The following is a 14,297-nucleotide window of genomic DNA, read 5'->3' as shown; positions in this document are numbered from 1 at the left end:
CGGCTTGGTTTCAAGTTTTTAAATGGACTTATTGTACATCGTTCGCGATAAAGTTTAACTGTCATGCATATCAAATGAACAGTGCAAAACGCCAAAACTATTCATGAAATAGGTTGAATGCCTGAATCTTTTCGTTGCATTCATTGGATTGTTTCAACATTCATTTTCGCGACACTTCGCTAGGGAAGCGTCGTTTGTTTACAATATTAAGCCTATACAGCACATTTCTGAAAACGCCAGCACTGACAGAGGGTCATGTCCTATAATTTTGGGGGCAACTTTTTATTCTGGCACACAATTACCGTCATAAATCAATTATACAATTATAACACCAACAGTAATTGCAGCTTTCAATTGATTTTCATATAAATTACCTTATACGAAACCATATGGCAATCTAGAGCGTGTATATGACTCCACTTTATACGATCGCGGTAGACAGCTTGGCGCCACTAAATGATAATATCTGTTGACCTACATCACGTTGCCGTAATTAAGGAAATGCCGTAAAATCGTTCCCAACCAGTTGAGAATTCCTAAAAAAATGTTGGAGTTGTTTCCATAAAGAACCAACCACTTGATCATCTTCTTAAAAGCGCTATAGTTGTACAAATCAGGTTTATTTTGTAGTCTATGCAAACTGTCTTGCTAAACGTACATAAAGCGTCAGTTTGTATGCTATTTCAATAGGAGACACATGTTTGTCGGGCCAGTAACGTGTTTTCGGCTGGCGGAAGAAGAATCTTTTTCCCCGGGTAGTCACTACAGATAAATCGAGACGATATAGTAGATGTGTATGTGTGGTGGCAAAACATGATATAATTGACTGTTTACTGAGAAATGTACGGGAGGAGTAATGTACGCAGGAAAGCGACCGGCATTCAATTGAAAAATCTATCCAAGAACAGATGATGCTACGTATGTTGCAAGCAGACCGATCGCGAAGGTAAGATGAATATTTTCTTACAGTTTAACGTGGCGACGTATGAAGGGTACGTTCCAGGTGATCCTGCCATGACGTCAAGGGCGGTGACGCTGCAGTCGATGATTTGCTGGCCGAGTCTGTCACAGAACTCCAGATGGCCTCTCAGTCGTCCCCGTTTTTGAAATCCTTAAGACGTGAAATTATGAAATAATGTATACGAATAAATATTCGAATAGAAATTAGATATAGGCTTTACATATATAGATATAGGCTACGCATTAAGACTGGTGTTCCTTGACTGGCGTTTCTAGTCTCGATACGGCTTCGTCTTAAGATTCTTAAGACAGATAAAGCCATATTGTTGTTCCGTGTCCCTGACAACAATATTTTCATCGGAGGTCCCGGTTCAAATCTCTCTCTATGTATATGTATACATACATATGTACGACCAATAACGCCCTATTGAGGCTGTTTGTTTCTTGTCCCTGACCGACAACAAAGGTCCTGTTTCAAATTGATGATGCAAATATCATTGTCCGATATAATCTCCTGTTAAGCTCAGAAAAGCGAGAATATGAATCAATTTGATTTAATATTGGAATATCGATCGATACCGTTCAGGCTGTGAAAACAAAACCAAAGCACATTATTTATTGGAGAATCGTATTCGAATGTGTAGCGGTGGTAATAGCCGAGAGAAAATGAAGCTTTTCATCTGTAATTTGACTGTCACTGTTTTGTGTTGTGCGCATTACGTATATAGATCCACTCAGTGGTTCGATCGGGCGATGACTTCGAACCGTTTGTCCGTCATCACCCCATCAACGTTCTGTCAACATGCACCGTGATCCATTTGTCGGGTTGAAGTTTGATAATTGCTTGTTTGAAAGTGGCGTGTGTGTTTTTTTTGCTGTGGTTATGACAGTTGAAACACAATATTATCCGTGTCAGTGCGATGAAATTAAGCCCATCGTTACTTGTATAATTCAATCCGATAATGCCAGATGACGTTGCTGACAGCTTCAGTTTAATGTCTTGAATTTCAAATCAACTATTTTTGTACGATTTGTCTAGAAATGTAACTTCAGTAGTCGTTGCAAATCGTATGAATTAGGCACACGTGTGTGTGTGTGGTTTATAACGGATTGATATATTTCAGTGTAATGAACTGTCCCGCAATTGATGAGATTTGAAGTTTAATTTTTTTCTGAGGGTTTCGATTATTTGAAAAAAAAGAAATTGGCTTTATTTGACATGAATGAAATATACGCGAGTCAAGCGTTAAGAATATACCCATAATGCAACAGTCCACCCAGAACTACCATTTGAAAAAATGAATCAAATTTTTATTGTGTATCATGCATCAGTGAAATGGAGGAGAACGGTGTCAGATAGAAACTATATTACGAATGATTAAGGTAATGAAAAGCCATATATATTATATTATTTTGTATGCATCCGAAGAAAGCATTTTGCGATCAATCTTATTGTGATTTTTGGCGTACTGTATACAAACAAAAATCAACCTCTGAATGAATCTGTAGATTCTATTAAATCAATCTTTGAATTCTATACCCTTTTTGACAATTAATTCGACAATCGACATTCCAGCGTTTCAAATCCAAAATGAAAAACAAACTGAAAGATTTATAACATCGAAAACAGCATTCGTGATTTTATTGATTCTTTGATAATGGTTTTAAGTTGAAAACCGAAAATTGTCATCTTTTTGACCAGAGTAACTCGGCTTAACAAACGGTACGTCTTACTATTAAACAAGACGCATGATACGATGATCATCGCATTAGAGCTATATCTACGCTCGTACGTGATCAGCAGTTGTGTTATTTTGTGCTGCACGAGCTCTCAAACAGTTCTCGGTTCTTAGCTATTGGCTTGTTGTGCGTGTCGTCAAACATTATCATAGAAATATATCCATCGAAAACTCCAGAAATCGGAAGTTCGAAGTTGACATCTGATAAGAATAAATCGCTCGTGTCACGTCATGATATACGCCGCCCCAATTGATTTCATCAACTCGGCGTAAGCTTCTTTCTCCATGTTTGAAAAACTATATAGAACAACTGAACTTCTTCAGGAAATTAATGATAGATGAATTTCTGGGTGCGATTTGTTTCATCTGATCAAAATGAAATATTCGGATTTCACCGAAATAAAAGGTCCGCACAATTGATATTTGAACTTAACGGAAAGATGTAATCGTCAAATAATAACTCGCTTAGCTGCGTATTTAGATCGCTCGAGGACGAAGCTTATCAGAATTTTGATTTTTAAGTTAAAAAAACGCGTATGGCTTTGTACGAGAATCGATCAAGTGGGCACCTGTTGAAGATGGGACGAACGCACAGCCCGGTTTTAGTAACATACATCACCCGGGAACATTAGCCTATCCATCATGATAGATCGATTTATTCTACCGCAGATCAATTGAATTTATCTTCGATCTTGCCTGCATGATTTATTCAATCCCCGAATGCCGGTTAGATTTTCTTCGAATCTTATTAAATACCAACAATACGTTTATATTAATTGTAGATAACGCGAAGGAAAAATGATACGGACGTTTCATCTCGATTCGTCGTCTTAATTTTGAAATCATGGCTTCGACATCGTATTTTTCTCCTAACAAAAAGTTAATCGGAAATTAGATGATAATAATTGGAATTTACGGACGATTCCCGTGCGTAATGCAAATACACTATAAAAATTTGCAGCAGGGTATTAAGTAAAAAAGTATATTTCCGATCTTCATAAGATAATAACGACCCGTCTGATAAATTTCGGAGCCATACGCTAAAGCAATTTGTCCAGTTTGACATTTGATGATCACGATGAAAGATACGACAACATCATTATTTCAAAAACGGTACCGAAGTCGAAGCGAATGTCTTTGTATTTACCGCTATAGATCGACGGATAGTATTAGCATTTGCATTTTGATGCGAGATTTAGATACTCGATTGTTTGACTTACCAGTATAACACAGCATGTAGAAAGAGGTTTTAGAAGAGAAATAACGATTGCAATAATTCGCCAATAGAAATTATTTCATTTGTAATATACTGTCAAATGAAAAAAGAATTTCGAATAGTTATCACCGAATGAATGGAATAAAGAATAAAATTTTAGTTGAACAAATTGATAGATTGAACTAATAGATCTTTTTTTAGAACTGCTTTGAAATGCAGGTAGGCCTAACTGAATCTAATCTAGTCATAATTACAACTTTCAGTTTGAGTAAAATATAATGTCGAATGGAATCATTTGTCAACATTATATGAAGATTTGCGAGACTTAAACACAGTTTCTAGGGTTTCTCTACGTGTTATATATGCAATGTAATAATTCAAATGCTGACTTAAGTCTGGTTCCACACAGTCGAAATTCCAAAATACTTACATTTAAAACAGTTTTCAATTAGTAAATGAAATTAGTTGCAGATTCATACGCAACTTAGAATAAAACATTGACGTACACTGACGACCATCCAAATGGTGAAAGTAACTGAAGACCAGTCTATAAAACTTGTTCATGCGGACATGTTATTTAGCAAATTTAATAATCACTATGAAAATAGTTTGATTTATGTTTCACTACAATTTTTGCCTTGCGCATTTTCTAATACGATTTGATGACGATAAGTTTTTTTGCTAGCATTTGCTTGATTTGAAACAAAAATAAGTATGGTATATATCATTTTTCTGCAGGTACGTCCGACGAATAAATCAAGATTTACAATGCAGAAAACTCTAGACAAACAGAGAATTATAACCTCAGAATGACTCAAAATGGACCCATTCAACTCACAACTTTGTATTTGCAAAAATAATTTGTACAACACAATTAGTAGAATTGTCCGTGCATCATCAGTGATGCTCTAGTATATTATTTCTATTATTCCGGACGCTTTAATTGATAATATTCCTTTAGAGACTTTGGAAATAACGAACACACTGAAGCACTGCCCTTCGTTGTCAATACTGTTCAACTAGATAGTGGCTTTTAACCGAACCTTAAGGATCATCGAGTTATGATTGGGAATTTATCTCAATATAAGCATATTATGTACCGCGATACAAGATTAGATAAAGCGATGATGTGAATCTAGCTGATTATTTGACAGATGTACGGCTGGCCGATGGGGTGTTCGCTGGTCAAACCGAACTTTTTCGTGAGCACCCGGACATTAATGTCTTTGCCAAGTCACGTTCGTCACGGGCTAAAGATAAACTCAATGGCATGTTGCTGGGAATTTATGACTCGTATTCGAGATGCCTTTCGTGTTAACAACATTTGAACATATTTGACCAAGTTGTTGATCTCCCGGGCCCCAGCTGTTCGTGTAGAATGGACGAGCCCACGGTGTATTGCTCGATCCCGGTCATCTTTTTCCCATATACATATACTTGCCGGTGACGTGGTACGTACAGAGGAATACAAGACGAATTAAATTTTTTGAGTTCAACGAGGTCGAATAAATACAACATTTGTTTTGACTGTGAAGATGCCCATGAAATTGGTCAACAAGTATTAATCTTAACGCGGGTAACTTCAGACGTTTGCGGGTGCGATCAGTGAGCATACTGTTGATCAGAAAAGGTCCTTAGGTGCGCGTAATATTTGTTCAGCGTTGGTTAAATTTTGTCGAATTTCGCGTTACACCTGCGGTATTCAATATAGCCCATATCAAAACGTCATCAAATATCATAACCTACATTGATAAAATCTCATTATGTCAAAACTGACAAGGCAAGTTCTTGAGTATTTCTTACAGTTTGAAAACGGTAGTTCGTGGATGAACTCATCTGTACGCCATCTTATCTAAAATATTCCCTTATTTGTAATTAAGTTCGCTTCGTTCAGCCAAATGTTGCTGCTGTCTATATACCGAGCAACAGTTATACCCATTGTATGTATAAATATGTATAGCATATATCATGATGGATTCGTGATACTTTTCCCTCATTTACCAAGTTACTTTCGTTCGATTGATTTCCTTTTGTTATCAATTTGAAGTACATTGCGGATACATCGGCCATTATAAACACCTCGAAATCAATTTTGGCAGCAACTCTTAACTTTATATGGTCTTGCAAGTTCAAACAATAATGCAGGTGTGTGGTCTATGAACGCACAAAACGATTTTCATACTCCTATCGGGTTTAAGCAAATGAGATCATGTTTCAATGTTTCTTTTATAAAAATTGATTTAATTTACTTATAAAATGGATAGCTATTCAGTCGATGACAATCCAAGAAAGTCTTCTTCGACGCAATTCCATTTTGATTGGTATTCTTTTCACTTCATTGTTCGGAAAAAATGCCAGCCCTTATTCTTTTCACCAGCTAGTGGCTCCCCCATTAAGTGCTCTTTCGATTTGACATGTTTTTGAAGGTTGTCGATTATTCTGACATTAAATCAAAAAATGGTATAATTCAATTATGTATGGACTGAACCCAACCCCCTTTTAATTTATTTTTTTAGTTTGGTGCTACTGAAGACTCGGCCACGTGTATCTTCAGACCTTCGGGTGACTTTCTAATTGGTATTTTATCATTTTTTATATCTTAAGTTTATTTGCCGTAAAAATCTGAGCGACCGGTTGTAGAAAGCTCCATAACAAACTAAATCACACCCACTGGAGTCAGGTAGGGGACTGATCAGTTAAGAAAATAATATAAAAATGAAACGGTTGCCTAGTCGATGAAGATTTTACCGTAAAATTAGAGCGAAGATTTTCAGACGAATCACTTCGATGGTAATCGTACATCCGCTCAGATGCGCGTTGGTTTTGTTACTTCTCTTGCCATGGCTTCGGAGGCAACCTCCTTCACACAAGGCCTCTTAGACGAGGAGTAAGAGTTTTTAGACACGTATATATATATAAATATATATATATATATATATATATATATATATATATATATATATATATATATATATATATATATATATATATATATATATATATAAAGCTTGTTTCAAATCAGCATCATTTCGAATGGTATCATACCAATCAGAATTTCAAAGACCTATACGTGTAAGGACATATGAAAAGTTTCGACTGAAGATATGAATATTTCAAAGACAGAAGAAGTTTGACATTATCTGTTTTGTTATTGTATTTCTCGAGACACAAATCGTCTCCATAACGAAGACATTGTTCGTATATATTTGCGGCGGTCAGTCTTAATCTTAATCGTTTTCATATATCAACAAATACCGTGGTTTATTTATTTTATGAACGAATGCTCTTTGATTCGAAGGGTTGTCGCTTACGCTTCAAAAGAAGCCGTCTAAAAGGTGTCAATTAATAGCCAAGTGAAAAGTCTTTGTTCAAATATACACATATACAAGGATCAGCCATTTCCGAAGTTTTCGGTACAATTGTGAATGTGAATACGAAGTCATTTCAGCTCTGAAGTTCTGAAGTTACGCCGTACCGACGACAAGCCCGCATTGAACATTTCAATTATTGGAACGGATCATTCGAAATGAAACGTCTATCCGCTAAATCGACCAATTATACTCGGTGCCCCGGGAAATTCCGATTAATTTGAGAAACGAAATTCTGTACCCAGCGGCTAATCTTTCTTGCAAATATGAGTAATCAGATTTGGCCCGATTGACATGATGGGATAAGTCATCGACAATGACCGATATGTGGTCAAGGGCTTGTAATGTTCTGTCAGCCTCGGAGTACTTGACAGTGGACATGAACTTTGAGAGCGGTGTAACGGCTTCAAGCACGCGAAGAGCCCTAGAGAATGTTATCAAGTGGTGTTATGATTGTGCGAAAAGTTTATTCCACGGTGATTTGCGCATAAGGGTGTAAAGATAAAATAAAAATGTGCCGGGATCGTGCTGGGAAATTTTAGTAATTTACGAAATATATGATATGTGTAATCATACTTCACTTCATAATCATTATTCATCATTATCAATCATCATTATGATTGATGAATCCTCATTACAGAATCTAGACGCTTATCTACATCACAAGTGCAACAAAATACATTTAGATCAACTATAAGTATACGATATATGGTAACATGCCATGAATATGTTATATTTGTATGAAAGTTTGTGTCTTGTAAGCCTTTTATAGGCTGGCTTTACTTGTAAAGATGGCACTTCAATAAACTATATATCTATATATATATACCGAATTCTTCTTGTCTCCACTGCTTTGAGGTATGGTTCGACTTCAATCAATGAAATCATGAATTCTAAAAAACGAATAAAATCAATATATTTATTCTTTCAGCATTTTATATGTATAATGATATGACTTAAAATTTTAGGACTTTACGATTATCTTTTTATGTATATTCGCTGTTCAACGACAGCCACTATTTTCGTACATACACATTTGTTTGTTGAATAAACGCAGATGTGGCATGTTTCGATAAATCTCGAATATAATCTTCATAAATCAAACGATATTGAATTTTATTGCAGAAATGGAGCGGATACGAGTAAAATGTTATAACATGTAGTTTAAGTATATGTGGAGTGTGATCGCCATACCATTTGCCAGATGACTTCTCTAAGATCTTCTGCTAATCCTATTTGGCGAATGTCGTTAAACACACGAAACTTTGATAACTATCGCGATATCATTCAAAGACCGAAATCGGACAAAAGAACCGAGGGAATATCGATGACATAAGAATTAAAAAGAAGATTTTATCACCAACCGGAATATTGGATTGATTTTGATTTCTATTTGAACAAGTTGCGCATATGTTGTTTTCAATTTCAGTTCAATTTCAACGGTTTATTCTTAGTAAAATGCTGGCTTCTTTATCACTCCCTTATTGATATTGGGTAGGGCATTCTGATAGAAAACGGGCTTTCGTTTCTGTCTAGAGTTTCCCGAAGACAAAATAACTATATGACTTTATCGGTTCTCCGAAAACTTAATGGAATATCAGAACCATAAAAGGAATATCTGTGATATGACTTACATTGTAACTCATGTTGTACGAGGTACGTAGACAAATTTCAGTACATCTTAGAAAAGAATTTTTAAAATATATTTTCGTCATTTGATCGAATCTAATCGAAGCTATTTATTCTATATCGTCCATTTCGTCAGGGGTAATGTAACATTAAGTCGAACGGTAATCCGAACACCCACGACGATCTTGTCTTGCTCCCTTATTATAGGATAATCGCTCGAACACGTGAATTTTATGCAGAAATTCTCAACATATTACCATGAAACACTCACGTCATATTATTTACATCATAATATATTGATTTCGTCTGCCTCGAGCATTGTTTCTATCTGGAGAAGATATATGTTCGATACCGTACGCAATCAGCTAAATGCGAAAACTGTGTATAACTGACTAAAATGGCAGTTTATGACATCCCCAGCCATCACAATGCGTGAATTATGGTAACTTCGAGGTGCGAATCTTTGCCAGTTATGGTGCGAAAATGGTAACTAAAACGTTGAAAATATCTTTATGACCATCGTCGGTTGTATATCCACTATTTGCGTTTTATGGACAATATACAAATACGATAAAAAAAATACAATGCGAAAATGTCCCGTACTAACCCTACTAGCCTTAATGACGGGACACTCCATTCTATTGGCCCTGCGTTTGGCGAATTTAGTCGTTTACAATACAAAAATTCGATAGCTCAACAGTGACGCAACTTAAACTTAAAATTTATTTTCTCCATTTCGGTACATGTTATATACATACACATTTACTTCTATATACTTTTTATCATTTAGTATCAAGAGAAAGTTATGACAGAATTAAACTCATTTTTCGAAGAGGCATCCTTCGTAAGCGACTCAATTAACAAAATTTAAGTTTTGATTTCGAAAAATTGTTGACGTTCGTATACGCTTAATATAGAAAAGAGTGAGAAATCAGTTCAGATTTATTTGATCAATTATTTACTGGGGTGTGAATGGAAAATAAACTGATATATTTCAGTCAAGTACCTAGTAAAACTCTGATTAGCGAGCAGTTACTTCTATTCGCATTCATGTCATTAAATAAATTGCTTTGCGTTTATGTGATTTCATGTGTCATTCGTTCTGTGGGAGGAGTTTATGCAAATGATATCACAATGTCGTCGTTTGGTGACAGCGCGACCTGTCTGTGTGCAGACGAAAAGAAAGCAAAAGAAACCGGATCAAAACTACTTTTATCACCAAGAATATCCCAACGCATAAAACGTGTTTGGTGGCCTGAAATCTCTCGAATCATTCGTTACCTCAAATTGAAAATTTAAAAAAAGAAATTGATACTGCCCTGTGATCTAGCCTGCGAAAGGAACACCGCAGCAACGCAAATACGTGAAGAAAAACATCTGGGCGTTGTTGTGAATCACGTTTAAGAATTTATCGGTGACATCGTCTTGTGTCGGTTCATAAATCTGTTAGCTGAACTACGCACCGTGTATCCGTGCCTCCGAACACCGAAATCATCTCACGTCTGCCAAAGAAAACGTGATTAACCGTAGCCATGGTGAAGTCATGTTCACTATAATAAGTGGCGATGATGCTTCACTTGAATATACTCCTTTGCAAATTCACGGTCTGGATAAAACCATCTACTGCATGAGGAAAAGAAAATACGGAAACACATATTTTGGAAAATTTCAAAATTTGATTATTGTGTCCATTAACATGGGTAATTTTAGCTATATCAGGTATTAAAACTGACTAAATATATCCACGTCGATGTATCTCTGATGAAGACTAATGTTAGAATTTAGAAATTAATTTGAATTGACGTTTTGGATGCAAACTAGTATCCATGGGTAGTTTTAGCTATAGCAGGTATTTAAATTGACTAAACATATCCGCGTCGATGATTGATGAACACTAATGTTAGAATTTAGAAATTATTTTGAATTGACGTTTTGGATGGAAACTAGCATCCACCAACAAGTTCTTATCGTACTTAAATAGAAGTACCGAGTCAAAATGGGCCCTCCATTTGAAAATACGACATAAAAGAAATTTTCGCGTGCGTTATCCTCGGTTACCATCTTAAGACATGCGGCTAGAGTGTTGAGAGTTTCTCGCTCGATTTCGATTCGAAAATCAATTGGTGGTAAAATATATAAATCATTTCATTTGATTATTCATTCATTCATTTTTGCACGCTGATTGCTGTTATTGGTTTCACGCATACGCTACATCATCGCACCAGCAGGCCTTCCAAATGATGACTTGGTGTCACGCATATAGACATTTGTCACAGATGTCGTTTTGACACGTCCCTTTTTAGGTTGCATCCTTCCCAAAAATGAATCTATATAAATATGCAGCGCCTTCCTATTACTGTACCAAAACTAATGAATTATCCTCCGAATCCCCGATCGAAAGTATAACTCTCATTTGCTAATAATTTTTCTTATATATCGAAAATTGCGATTATACCTGAACCCATTTCGAGAGAAAAAAAATGAGTTTTGCCTCATAGTACATTCAAATAGGTCCTATATATGTTGGGCGTTCGGTTTTCTTCAGTAACACAATATTGTTTTATATACAGCCAAATCTATAGCAGACTTTTATATTGTGAAAATGTAAGCCACTTTTTGTTGTATAAAAAAGCTACTAAACCCGAATAAACGATTCAAATATTTCTTTGATTGTCGCGGCATAATGACACCTTTTCAAAGTTCAAAAAGTATTCACTAGAATTAAGATGTTGCCAAAGATAGCAGTGTTATACTCTGCGTCTAAACGGTTCGAGTCTTTAACGCTTTTCAGTGTGTTGGTTATAAAAGGTACTGATAGACGGGTATCATGGCGGTTGGTATAAAAGCCAACTAGTATTTATTATGCCGGGAGATAGCGATCTTGACAACGTCTGGAGACATAGAGCCCCAATGCTGACTGTATTCTGAATTCACAAATAGGCCCGAGAAAAATCAAACGGCCAACGAGTAGACAGCGAAGCGATTCATCCCGACGACCAGACCGCGATGGCAGCTTATCAGCGTTCTGACGAGTCGCAATCGAATGGAGGGGTGACATAGCCTCCGGGAGAGGGTGGGGTTGCTGATTATTGCCATTCTCACGGCAGCTATTGACGCCGATTTCTACGGTTTGACGGTTTTGTTCCAATGGCACAACCGCAAAGTTCATAAATCACCAACAGACCAAGCCACGCGCTGTGATAATATTCGGTCCGGTTTAGACACCATAAAAATTCCGAAAGAATAGAGCAATTTTGCGGGAAATCTGAAGTTGGATAAAAAGGAATCCATCATCGCCAGACATTAAAGGACACAGAAAAACCGATTGGATCCAAGATAGCGTTGACGAAAAATCAACCAACAGACGCATTTCACATTTATTGGACGCTATAACAAAACGGATAAAAATTCCGAATTTTTTTAGGGCCTCGTCTGGGCGCCCGGACAGAGACAATGTTGTGGTGCATTCACTGTTATGGATTGAAAAAGCCCTATGAGTGAAATAGGGAAAATTTGGAAAGAAATTTAACGCCGACTTGGAATTTTAAGTCAAGACATGTGGTGTACAGGTTAACGGTATAAAATGACAAAGCAACACTTGTTAGACACTACGCTCACTTTCAAGTCAAACTTTTATGTTTGAATTAAAGAGGCCACTTAACCCGAAAGAAAGTCTGGACGATGGGGTGGAATAAGTGGCTTATTGGATTCACTAAGTGAAACGAAGCGTATTTGAAATAGGTCCGATGGAATTGAGCGCGACAAAGCCAAGACAGGCGATTGTAACAGGCCGAATTTGCCGTGCCTTTGGTCGGCGCTGATAATCAAAACACATGCAACTGCTAAAAACCAATCCAGCTAATCCTACGAGTTTGGGCCTACAATAACAACGATTTTTGTATGAGGGTTTTGTTAAGAAGAGTGCTTCACAAGTTAGCCTATGTGTTGGAATAACTTCGGGAATCTATTTTTATTGTGTTAAAAGGTATGCGCCGGTACTATGATGTAGGTCGACTATTCTTCGGTTCCTTTTTGGCATGACAAAAGTCTCATCATTTCGAATACAATGAAATACACATTTTTCCACGATGTCGTCGCACGGCGAGTACCTCCCACTATTATACCTCAAAAGTGTCTCTTTCGAAGGCGTATTCTACGGAAAACTACATAGCGTTAGCCTTTTACAGTGGGTCGACCAATCACGGAGTTTCTCGACGACGGAACTCCTCGGTGATTGATCGACGCAAATGTGACACACGCGCATTTATTGAAACTTGCAAATCCGAACAGAATTCAAGCAAATATGACCCGAGTTGTCCGATAGAACATTTGTAAATAAAAGTATAGGTGGTTGAGAGCGCGACTTGAAACCCTTGAGGTGGCTGGATTACCGTCGCTGATGGCCAGAAGACAATTATCTCAAACAATCAGCCGTGGAGTATATAAAACGAATCTGAGGATATCGGAACTTACAGACGGCCGGTTTCATGACAAGAATCCATTGTCAATACTCGAGCGAGATCGTTAGTGTGTTTTTACGTTGCGGTACGTTGCGGCACCCTGACCGTTGGGACCAATTCCGGACGCGTAATCGTGTTCTCCAGTCTCCCCGAGGAAACTACACGCCCGTATCTTGTTCCCAGTCGCTGCGGCAACATCAGCAACATCTCTCAGTGATGGAGACGTGATTACGAGCGTTTTAAAGGCCCCCGAGATGCAATTCATTAGGTATTAGCCAATAGCGTGCCAGCTTGCAGTACCAACCAGTGGCTGTGTTTGGCCACTTGTAAAAACTTTGCTTCTATGAGTGTTTGTGCGTGATATTTTGCTTGATTCACCGTGATTGAGACTGTGAAAGTAGTTTGCGACAATCCGCCGAACGTGCCCTTCCCTCGCTTCTTACAGGCCGCAGGACACGCAAGGGATCGCCCGGCTATTTCGACAGCGCATGCACACACCAAAACATGCAAGGTATGTTGGCTTATGTACTATTTGCACGAATAATGACTTTCTACTGTGGAATCAGCTAGGGCTAATTATCGAAATCTGACAGGCCTTCGCGTTGTCAGGCCAGCTTCCAAAAATCTGCAAGTTGTCACGAACCTCAACGATGACGATCCAATTGGCGACGATTACCACAATTGGAATACTTTCACGATTTGTTTCACCGCTTCGGGCCTATCTTCAAGTCATGTCGAAAACTAATCATCATTTGCTCATAAAACAATTCGGCATTCCAATTAATTTAACATACTAAAAAATTATATTTTTGGTGATGTCCATTATTGACAACGATACGATAATCTTGATAGCTCAGGTAGACGTAATAGATCTTTTTTCTATCGTTTGCCCCACCATGTTACGCTATCATTTTGGTCTTCGATT

The 14,297-nt window shown here is 37.3% G+C and overlaps 1 protein-coding gene across 1 annotated transcript in view; it reads left to right on the top strand.

Annotated features, from left to right (window-relative positions):
* The first annotated feature begins 704 nt into the window (after window positions 1-704).
* The window catches only part of LOC141910497 (single-minded homolog 2-like), a 44,576-nt gene continuing 30,983 nt past the window's right edge, over window positions 705-14,297 (top strand). Inside the window, exon 1 of the mRNA XM_074801193.1 lies at window positions 705-946. The gene's annotated coding sequence lies outside the window, so the exon portion shown is untranslated. The remainder of the gene's footprint in view (window positions 947-14,297) is intronic.

This window comes from Tubulanus polymorphus, chromosome 1 (genome assembly GCF_964204645.1).
Source record: "Tubulanus polymorphus chromosome 1, tnTubPoly1.2, whole genome shotgun sequence".
NCBI classification, from domain to species: domain Eukaryota; kingdom Metazoa; phylum Nemertea; class Palaeonemertea; order Tubulaniformes; family Tubulanidae; genus Tubulanus; species Tubulanus polymorphus.
Note: the sequence above shows the minus strand (reverse complement) of the source record. Positions and strands in the feature narration are given on the sequence as shown.